Genomic DNA, 11,156 nt, shown 5'->3' on the forward strand with positions numbered 1-11,156 from the left:
GATAGAAAAAACGACTCCCGGGTTTGAGTACTTCAGGTTGTGGGCTACAAACCTGTTATTGTAGATTTTTTGCAACGTTGTTTGTGTAGGTTCCCTGCAACACTTTTCATGCCCGGGGTGAGGCGTATCGCCACAAACTTCGAAAAACTGACGCTACGTGGCGCCCCCGTCCCCCTCCTTTTTCCTGGAAGGAGTGGAGAGGAGGACCGTCTCCACCCGAACACTCGCCTCTCCTCAGCGGAACCAGGGAGGGTTCCCATCTGTTGTCGCTGAGAGTAACAAAGAGGCAGTCGGTAGTGTGCACGAGGACGAACAAGGCCTGCTCCCCTGGTTTATCCCAAGGAAGTGGGGGAGATAATTGCTGCCACTGAAAAGGTTTGGCTGACTTGACTGTCCCCCCTCCTCATTTTTAGATTGCGCAGAGCAAACAAAGCGTGCTCCCCTGGTTTTTTCGCGCGGGGAAGGGGGGGGGGGGAAGGGGGTGAGGGGGGGGAAGGGGGTGAGGGGGGGGGGAAGACTTTCCAGCACAAGAACTGTACCTGAAGGACCTACGACGTGTCCACACGCGCTACTGTGTACAGTTTTTGCTTCTTCGTTTTCTTTCTTTTTTCTGAGGTGGCAAGTAACGCTATGTTAGTACGGTGTCAAATGTGGAAATAGGTTATCCGCACGGTTTCCTGCAGTGATGCGTTAAATGGTGTAAAACGTATATGTTTGAGCGCAGGTATGCCATTTTGTCTTTTTTACATACGGATTAGTATGAATGTATTTGTAATCTGTTTAGCGTTTTCTCTTCTTTTGCTGCATTGTGTTTTTCTTATGTATACAGGTAATCATGCCGTCCTTGTTACTGTATATATCTATTCCCACACACGCCTAAGGCCTGGCACTCAGGCTGGAAGTATGAAATAAATAGTAAATAAATAAAAATAAAGCACTATCTTCAAGTTTCTGAGACTGAAATTATGGCGCAAGGGGGGTTGCCAAGAGCTGAACGAACGCCGCTTTTTTAACGCTATTATATCGAAGCGGCGTCCGTTTTATCAAAAATCGTTTTCTCGAATGCCGGTTTATAGATTCACCAATGTTCGTTGGTTTTTTTCGTTTAAATTGTTATTTTATTCAATTTATGTACCATTCATCCCAATGCTATTTAAACGCTTTTTACGAGAGGGGATATATTAATTAGAGGTGTCTTCCAGTTTAATTAATTGTTTTTCATCCTTTTGAAAAATTCCCAGTATATTGCCGTAGTTTCGCAGTTTTTTTCCCGCAGCTTTTTGTTCAATATTTGTTGCCTTTAAGCTTTGCGAATTTTCTCATTCTTGTGTGCGCTCTAGAGAATTTGTTTGATATTTTGTTAATTGTAAATATTAAAATTGTGGCCGCGCTCCACTGCTTCCAAGGCGCTTCCATCAGAACATCACCAGTTAAAAACTGATATGCGTTAAAAACGGTTATAAAAAGTATAAACGACGCCGTAAGAAGCATGCATATACGTGAAAAAGTCAATGGCGCTTAACCGAAATGGAAGAAATTATACATTTACAGCACACTGTTACAGTTAAAGTGTCGTGAATTATACGAACGCAATGGTAGTGCTGCACCTGAAATTAACCCCAATGTTGAGAATTGATGTTTGGGATTCCAAGTTACTACTATTTAGACGCCTATGAACGGCCCATTTTAGACGGGTCTAGGACATTTCGATGTACTGGGACATTTCAATGCGGGATGTTACGGTGCAAGCATTCCGGTGCACCGACATTTTCGTACGCCAACTTTTCTGCGAACGGATTTGTGTGCTTATTTGTGTGAAACTTTCGGCAACTTATTATTTGCGTAGGTATTAGGTTATGGATGACTGTCTACGAACTGATTGCATCGTTTGTGTTTATGCTTTGAAAGTTTTCGGTCAGAATTTGAGATTTTTTAGAGCTTTATTTAATAACTCCTTTAGGCAATACCAATTATTATGTATCTTATTTTTTTCTAGGGGCGCGGGCGAGGGTTCAGAAAGTCGCAAAAAGAGCAGCTTCTTGCCGCCTTGTGTGGCGCCTTGCATCTGCGCAAAAAGAGATATTTAACGATGTTACGGCACATATAATGTTACACTGACGTCGAAAGGGACAAATTATGCAGCTCTTAAAGCTTTATGCTGTCGTTCATGAAACTTTGTGTAAATGAGCTGAAGAAACGGTTCCGTTGCATCAAGTGGTTTTCATTAAGACTTGTAACAAATAAAACTTGCTCAAACGTAGGCACTTCCAAAAAAAGACGTCTATTGCTAAGCTTGCGCACCAAGCTTCTGAACTGTGCCTTTTCTGTGCACCCTTCGGTGCCACACACTATAATTGCAGCTCTCTTTCCTAGGTGTAAATTCCGAGGACACCTAAGCACTTTTTTATGATACAGTGATTGAGAAAGCATTAGTGTCCAGTTGCCGAACGTGCACTCTCAATCGTCCTTTTTTCTTTTCTGTCTGTCTATCTGTCCGTCTGTCACTCGATTCAGCCGCTGGGCCAAACATGAAACAATGCTGGAACAAGGAGTATATATAGGCAAAGCCGTCCCAAGCTACTGAACCTTGCGGAGTGCATATATTTCTACGTGTCAATAGTGTTCAGAAGAAAAACTTGGCCGAGTAAATGTCGTCGAAAGGCGATAGTCTTCTGCAGCCCCTGCCGTCTCATACATTCTCCTCCCCCCTCTCTCACTCTTCGCGCGTCTGACGCGATGGAGGTTAGCTAAATTAAATCCACTTTTCCCGCGCTGCAGAGCTCGCACGCCATCTGTTGGAACCTTTGCTACTGTTCGGCTTAGGGTTGCGCTCGAGCTCGAGGCTCGGGCGCCAGCTTCTTTTCGTATTTTTTGGTCAAACCATTGTTTTAACGCCTCTTTTTTAAATTGCTATCGTGAAAACCAAGGCCATGTCTATGCTTATTTAAAAGAACGCGCGTAATCCCGGTTATGTGCTTACATTTTGCCTCAAATGTACCTGGGTTTCCTTCGCGCCATATTATTGGGACATGTATGACAAATCTTGGCAGTTTTAGAAGTTTGGAACGGTTTTGCGTATATAAGCGTCTTGTTTAATAATATTTATAACTTTTGGACCGGTGGCTGAATCGGTGCCGTCCACCGGGCGGGCGCCCTAACATCTGCGCTTCATGCTCTCCAAATAAAGATATATCAATCAATCAATCGCGTTTAAGTAGCCCAAGAAAGACTATCGTCTTTAAAAAAGCATTAGGCATAATTGAGGCAAAACATTAGTGCATAACTGGCCGCAGCAGCGTTCTTTTATTCAAAAATAGACGTGCGATTGGTTTTAATAAAAATGCGCTAAAAGACGGTGTCAAAAACAGGCCAGATAAAAGTAAATACTAATAAAAGAAAGATGTCTCCTCAAGAGTGAGAGAGAGAAACCTTTATTTGGGGCAAGGCTGGCCCTAGGCCTGTTGGGGGAATAGGATCAAAGGAATGGGTAAGGAAGGGGAGCAGACCGGCCGTTCTATACAGCTCGTGCTAGACCGCTTGTGACTGCGAATACAGCAATCTTGTGAAGGATGGGAGTGCCCACGGAGTGAGGGTCTATGGCTATCGCGGGATCGTTGGTGGGGGCAGAGAAATTTCTATAGCGAGTTAATTTGGGGCAAAACCAAATGAGGTGGTGCAGATCAGCTTTGGTTAGGGAGTGGCACTTGTGCACGAATACCTCAGCAGCTCTTGGAAGCGTAGGTAGAGAAGCCAGGAACCCAGGCGGGGTGAGGTTTTTGAGGCGCTGTTCCAAGAACAATTGAAAGAAAAGGTCCCAACAGGTGGCGCGCGAACCAAAAAAACGAGGGAAAATTGAATCTAATTCATCAAACTTCAATTGCATTAATTATGGGGGAGGCAGGGGGAGAAGAACAGCGTGAGGGGGAGAAGGGAGGATGTTACGAGGCGGGGGCGGCCGAAGGCTATGGTATACATTTGCAGCGAAGCAACCAGATACGCAGCCAATTTCTTATCTTCTCCTCGTGACTATGACTCGGCACATACCCGGGGAACGTACTGTAAATAAAAATACTACTTACAGTACTGTAGCATACCCCATTTCAGGTAGTATGACGGACAGGGCGTTTCACGTAAGAGCGCTAGTCCAAGAATATTGTTCACTGATCATGTCGCACACTAGCCGGTGGTTGGGGCGGGGAGTATTAAAATATTTTAGTGTACGTCTAAAAGAAAAGAAGAACCTACCCGCAATCAGTAGCGCCTTTCTCTTCTTGAGCAAAGCAGCTGCCTCAGGGGCTAGCGCGTGCAAGTCGATCCAGCACGTGCTCTTTTCAGAAGCGTTCTCGTCGGGCCGGCGTGCGTCTTTTTTAGCTTTGGAGGCACCGGAAAGCCCGTTGAGCGGACGCGTCCCACGCAATAGAAAACATTCATAACGTGTTTTTCTTTTACTTGCCGAAGACTTGCATATGCTCATCTGCTTGTTTCGGCACTGTCGCGTTAATTGCGTATTTCTTTGTTTTCCGTTACTCATAATGTTAGTATACTTGCACCTCAACCTTAACGCAAAGTAGGTAAGGGTTGAGGCATTTGATTTTTGGTTTTTTATGAACCCCGAAATAATAGATTATGATCTTGCTCTACCGCTTGTGCTTTGCAACAATAACGCAAAATGTTTTTGTGCTGCAAATTATTTGTCAATGCAGATATTAGCATAGGAAAAATAATTTTCCTGAATTCGGGTGTGAATGTTCGCGCGTAGAAATTAAAAGCGAACAGAAAAAGAAAAGCTCGTTTCGTTTAATTGCATGCGTCTTCAAAAGACGCCCACATATCAGACACCTGATTAATTCTAATGTACGAATCAATGTACCAACGCAATTTGTGCAAGTTGTTCAACAGCCAAAAAGAAAAACGTTCGGGATGTGCCAAGTGCGAACAAGTATCATGCAAGCGGAAGGAAATAAAAATGCCCTGTGACAAATTGAACAGATGACCCCTTAATGTCGAAAAGGTGACCCATGGGACCTGAAAGGCTTTCGGAACCGACGTCCCCCAACAACACGTTTCATTCCGTGAAATAGCCAGGACACCGGGCTGGTCGAGCGGCGCGGTGAGCAGACGATGCGTCCGTAGCAGACGACAAGACGACACTGGCAAAAGTTAACTCATTAGCGACGCTGCAGTTGACCCGAGCCTGCTCGATACGTACTAACGCACATTGTTTCACAAGTCGAAAGAAAATTTTACCTGGCGCTTTCCTTCGAGTGAGAAATGCGGCACGAGCGCCACGAAAAAAGCAGGCGTCCGAGCGGGGCGAGCCCTCCCCGTCCACACGGGTAGGGTGCCTCGATGCGCGCCCGCAGAGCGGGAGGCTGGGAGCGCATCGAGGCACCCTACACACGGGGGAACCGTTTTGTGAGGGCTCCCCTCTTGTTTTTTTTTTTTTTTTTTTCCTTCCTGGTTCGGCGAATTTCAAAGGCGAAAAGCTGGCCTCTTTGGGAAACCGTCGCGAGCGGCTAGACCCTGTGTGAAGGCCCTGCTTCTCGCACCGCGGGGGAGAGAACAAGAGAGAAGGAATTGTGTCTTCAGGTCGCGACGCCACGTGGTGTCAGTTTTTCGAAACTCGACGCCGTGTCCCGAAATCCTGGCCATGTAACATTAAGACGGACTAGAAGGAAGAACACGTACACTCTAAGTAGAGACTGCGCCATACCCAAGAGAAATCCTAACAATGTTCAGCCAACTAACCGGTCACCAAGCGTTACTTCAGCGAATATTCCTGCTGCGTGGGTCCGACAAACCAAGTAACTCTGGACAAAAGCTACACTATATCACTCGTTTCAAGATTCATTTCGAACGACGAGCACATAAAACCAATCATCATTGGCTGGTGCGGAATGAAGCTCCCGCATAGTTATGATCGTACTTTTGGACACACTAGCTCCGTCGTGCATATGAAACCCGGATTGCTTACGGCTCGTTGGGTGGTTCCCCGGTTGACGTAGAGGCAAAATAAACTTCACCTCAGAGTGCTGCAGCGGTCACTGCAGTCACGATATGTCCACGCAGCGGGAAAGGTCCACCGGGAAGAATTTGGGCTGCAGGTGTCATGAAGGAATGTTGCTGAAACAGCGCAAACCAACGTAACACCGAGATGGAGCCAGCGCAGGACAAGGCGCTGAATTGAAATTGAATTTCTTGAACGAAAAAGACAAGCATTTTATGCACAGAATAATCGTACCGCGCATGTACCAGACTCACATTTTTTTCAGTCACACTGTAAAAAAAAAAAAAAAAAAGACTCATTTTCAAAGTACGGAAGTTTGCCCTCTGAAAGGGCAACCGACGGTTGGAGTTGACATAAGGAGTGTGTGATCACCTGATTTATTCGTAAAGGCTTCAGGCTCCCGAAGTCTTTCGTTTATGCAGTCATAAAATGCGGGTCATAACTCAAGTTTGGAAGGCTAGATTAGCTGTCGACACCACAGCTCCCTCTCCTGCCATCCCATGATATAAGGTTACTATTGGCCTCGAGGACATACCGTGGCGCCACCTACGAGTGACGTCACTTGTAGGACGCCGAATCGTGTTGTCGTCTGCTACAACACATTTCCCGTGCGTACGCGGAAGCGTTTTTTTCTTGTGGCCACCGTCTCGCCCGCTCCTTGTGGATTTGATGCAAATTACCAAAAAAGTTGTCTGTCAACCAAATAATTCGGGCAAGCAATCAGCGACTCGCTTGTTCCCGGCGACACCGCCGCGTTTAGGTATACAGTTGCTACCATCGCGACCCACAGCTCTTACATACGCAGCCAGCTAACGCCAAGGACGATGCAATTGATTCCGAGAAAAGTACGCTGTAAATTCATTATGAAATACTTGTGACGGGACATGTGTGTGCAAGCAAACACCTTGTAACAGCGACGGAAATGCGTCGCTCAGTTATGATCTCACCGCGCGAACTGCTCGTATTGCCTGGTAAATAAATGACGCGAGAACGGTGATCAGATTGCTTCGCCGCACATGCTTAAAAGTATTGTTATGGCCTGCAGTTTGGCTTAATCAGTGCCTATTTCCCCTACGATGTTTTTATAGTCATGCCCGGATTTGATTAACGATCACTGCCGTAGTCTGTACTCTGCACGGCTGATGTTTACTTTTCGCGACTTGTCCGCAATGTATGAACGGTATGAACGTGAGTTTTTAACGCCTTCGAGCGGGTTCGGACAAGGCTATATTTAGTTTTCATTAGGTGCTCGGCGTGGTAATTTATAATTGCAACGTGTTTTGTGTGTTTACAGTAAGCCGGCATTTCTCAAGCATCAATTTCGAAACTCACTACTTCTCACAGAAGGCGAGGCTGCGTACGAGGCGAAACACGTCGTTAATGATTTCGGGTAATGGGGATATTTAAAATAGGAGAACCGAGCGTTGGGGGTCCCCAAGAAGTTAGAGGAACCCAAACGCAACACACGCGTGCGCGACGGGAGGGCCTTCGCCAACAGCTCGCAGCCGGCTTCGGATGCACGTAATCGGATGTTGGGAACTTTAGGCTTGGCGTCGCAGTAGATATTTCATCGCCGTTAAGAGTTGCGAGTGACAGTCCCTAACAGAACGTTTCACCGCGCTGGGAACTCTGTAAGCGCCGTGATTTCCGTTGAAGCGATCGACGATCAAGATACCTGCACGGCCTCGGCCGATTCTTGCGCGCAAGCATACCATCCTCCGGCCGCTCGCCGCACCGTGCGTGAACGAGCCGGCGCTGCCGGGACCGACCTCCGCGGCCGGTCGGCGTAAATCGCGGCAGATATTTGAGCATCGCTTTGAAAACCACAGCTGATGACACTACCTATCAGAATTTTTCATCACACTAACATCCACGTTCACCAATCTGTATCTTCTTTTCCACAACTTGTGTGATTTAAAAAGCGGCGACAAGTTGTTGCTGCCGCGACTTGCGTCGGTTCGAGCCGCACCGTCGGCTGTGCGGGCAGGCACGGCGGGTGCGTGTGCTTCTGCGAGCAGTTAACGCTTCACAATTTCCTGTTTTATACATTTCTTGCAAACAAGGAAAATCTAGAAACTTCACTCGGCGATCGTCGTAGTCCACATTGTTGATCGGGGAAACCAGCCGCTGCTTACGCTTCGGTCACATGCGTAATAGACCACCACGCTCATGGTGTTTGCGGATAATCTACCACAGTTGATACGGTTATACTGTCACCATTAGGTCGAACTGCGCTTGACGCACTGAGAATTAACTTCAAACGAAGGAAATTAACACGAACATACTTTTCGAACGCGCTTCCTAAGCGAAGTGTCACGCGCTGCAAGCCAACTACGCAGCAAGATAGGAACGGTGATCCTACAAGTGACGTCAAAATGATCGCAGCGCCGGCCTCTCCAGTGGTGGGCCTCGCGGCCAATAGTAACCTCTAATAATACCATGCGTCTAAAGATACTTGTATACAAGTATCTTTAGACGCATGGTATTATTACAGGTTTTCGAAATAGCCAAGTGCTTTCTCCCTGAATACCGCACTTCATTGTCAAGCAATAAAAATGCATTTTTCGGCCATACTGAATGAAATCCTGCTGAATTCCAGCACGGCGGTGGTGACATCGCACGCACGCACGCACGCGCGCACGCACGCACGCGCGCACGCACTCACGCACTAAGCGCGCTTACATGAATGCGACAGTAGCGTATCGCACTGGTTCGTCGAATCGGGCGAATGCGACGCGTTTGCGTTTACATGTATGCGCATTGGATACTATCGCCGCCATGTGTCATATCTGGGAGTTGTGGGGTCGCATTTCCGGCGTTGCCAGATTCCGGTAGCCGGCAAGTTGCTCGTGTTCGTTTTGGCGTCTATCCCGGCTGAAGTGAAACCTGCGGCTCGTTCCCCGATCCACCCCATCAAGTGCGACGATCGCTGAGCTAAATGTGTATATTACGTGCGTCATTTGCAAGAAATGGATACAGCAGGCAATCGTGAGCGTTTACTGCCGTCGGAAACGGTCCGCGCACATGCCTGCCGCGCCTGCCTACACGGCCCACAAAGCGGCTCGAACCGACGCAGACCACAATAGCAACAGCTTGTCGCCACTCTTCCAAAGAAACCTTATCGCGAAAAAGAAGTTCCACATGCAAGAAAGTAGATGCTATTGTGGTGAAAAATTGGGATAAGGATTGTTATCAGCGCTAATTTTAAAAGCGGCGATCAGATATCTGCCGCGATGCTTAGCCCATGCTGACCGGCCGCGGAGGTTCGAGACCCGGCACCGCGGCGCGCCGTGCGGCGAGCGGCCGAAAGATGGCGCTACCTGCGCGGAAGAATCAAAACAGGGCACGGCAGATGTCTTGGTTACCGATCGCTCAAACGGCAATTATCGTGGAAATAAAGTTCCACATACCAGAAGGGGGATGATATCGCGGTGAAAAGTTGTGTTAAGGATCGTTATCCGCAGTTGTACTGACAGCGGCGATCAAATATCCGCCACGATGCTAAGCCTAAAGTTCCCAACACCCGAGACGACCCCAGAAGTGCGAAGCGACTGCCGCTACATGTGTTCGGGTAGTCACATTTGCGTTCTCAATCTACCCTAGTTTAGCGCATCAGATGCGACGCGTCCCCCAAGCGAATTGTCCTGCTTACGTGAGATGCGGTGCGGTATAGTAACGCGACAAATCAAATGCGATACGCTACTGTCGCATCCATGTAAACGCGCTTACTTAACCTCGCTCACTCACTCACTCACTCACTCACTCACTCACTCACTCACTCACTCACTCACTCGCTGGCTCACTCGCTCATTCGTTCCACTCACCCTGTGTGCGGCGGACGGGGCGAGCGAGCCCCGTTATAATTAGTTTTGGGTTTACGTACTTAGAAGCTTCACGTACGTAGAGCTTTCACGGGCAACCAGCGCGCATGCTCTGAACGCAATTGGTTTGCGTGAGTCTTGTGGACATACGTGGGATCCGAATTTTTACGTTGCGGTTCTTCCTTTGCTTCCGTACGTCAACATGGCAGCGCCTTGCCCTCCCGCTTCGCTGCGATAACAGCTTTGTCGCTAATCCCTCGATGTGATATCGTGTTGTAAGCTGTTGATTTCGCCTTCAAGTTGGCCATTCTTTCCCGCGCATAAAGTTTCAAGTGACAATTAGGTTTTGTTTTTTAGATAGAAGCACGATTTTGCAGCTGTTAAGCATGAAGAATTGGCGTTTGTCGCCGTCATAGCAACGGTGACGCGATATCACGAGTGGCTACAGCAGTGTCTGTGTCTGTTCGTAGATGGCAGTAGGCATCCAGGCACCCTAGAGTTATAGAGGAACTCTAAGGCACCCTAGAGTTCCCCCCTGCGGCAGCTATATAGAGGAACTCTAAGGCACCCTACGCGACGCGCGGCTACGCGTAGGGTGACTGGATGAATGAACGCATACGTGTTCGAGGTGTCTGGAAGGAGTGTTCGCCTTGAAAAACCAAATGCCTTCAAATCAAATGCCTTCAAATCAAATCAAATGCCTTTGAAAAAACGTCGTGTGGTATCTCAAAGGTGGCATTTTAGTTAAATGACATGCGGTTCAAAGGCCACCGAAACGCCCGTGTAGCAGGGGTATTACTCTATTTCAAACTTCGATTCTGTTTGCACATGAATTAACCAACGACGCAAAGGATCTGCAGCTGTTGCTTTTCTCCTTTCGTTGAATGAGCTTCCATATTGCTTTGTCATACGTGGTGGGGATAAAGTTTTGTGCTGCGGGGCACAAAGAAAACTATGAGGGGATAATGGATTGGTTTGATGGGCTGATTCAAATGATTAGGAGTATTCGTACTGCAGTGGATACCGCAATATTATGCTGCCTTTCGTATAATGATGATTGCTTGAGAAATGAGCGGCTTGAGTGCCGAATTGTCAGCCGCGAGGCTTTGTTTAAAATCACCCAGTATTAAGGACGTTTTGCTTAATTCTATTCCATGTTTTGTTTAGTCAGCTGATCGCCCCTTCCAGTATCGCTATTTCATGAAAGTTCTTAATTAATTTTACTAGTTTTGTTGCGCCTGATCCTGTCCCCTTCCGCTTTTTCGCACTACTTCGGAACTTTGTGATAAGGGCACAGCCGGAACTGCTGTATCACCCACCCTCCTCTT

This window comes from Haemaphysalis longicornis, unplaced genomic scaffold (assembly GCF_048455015.1).
Source record: "Haemaphysalis longicornis isolate Haplotype H1 unplaced genomic scaffold, Haemaphysalis longicornis Haplotype H1 scaffold_1, whole genome shotgun sequence".
Lineage (NCBI taxonomy): Eukaryota > Metazoa > Arthropoda > Arachnida > Ixodida > Ixodidae > Haemaphysalis > Haemaphysalis longicornis.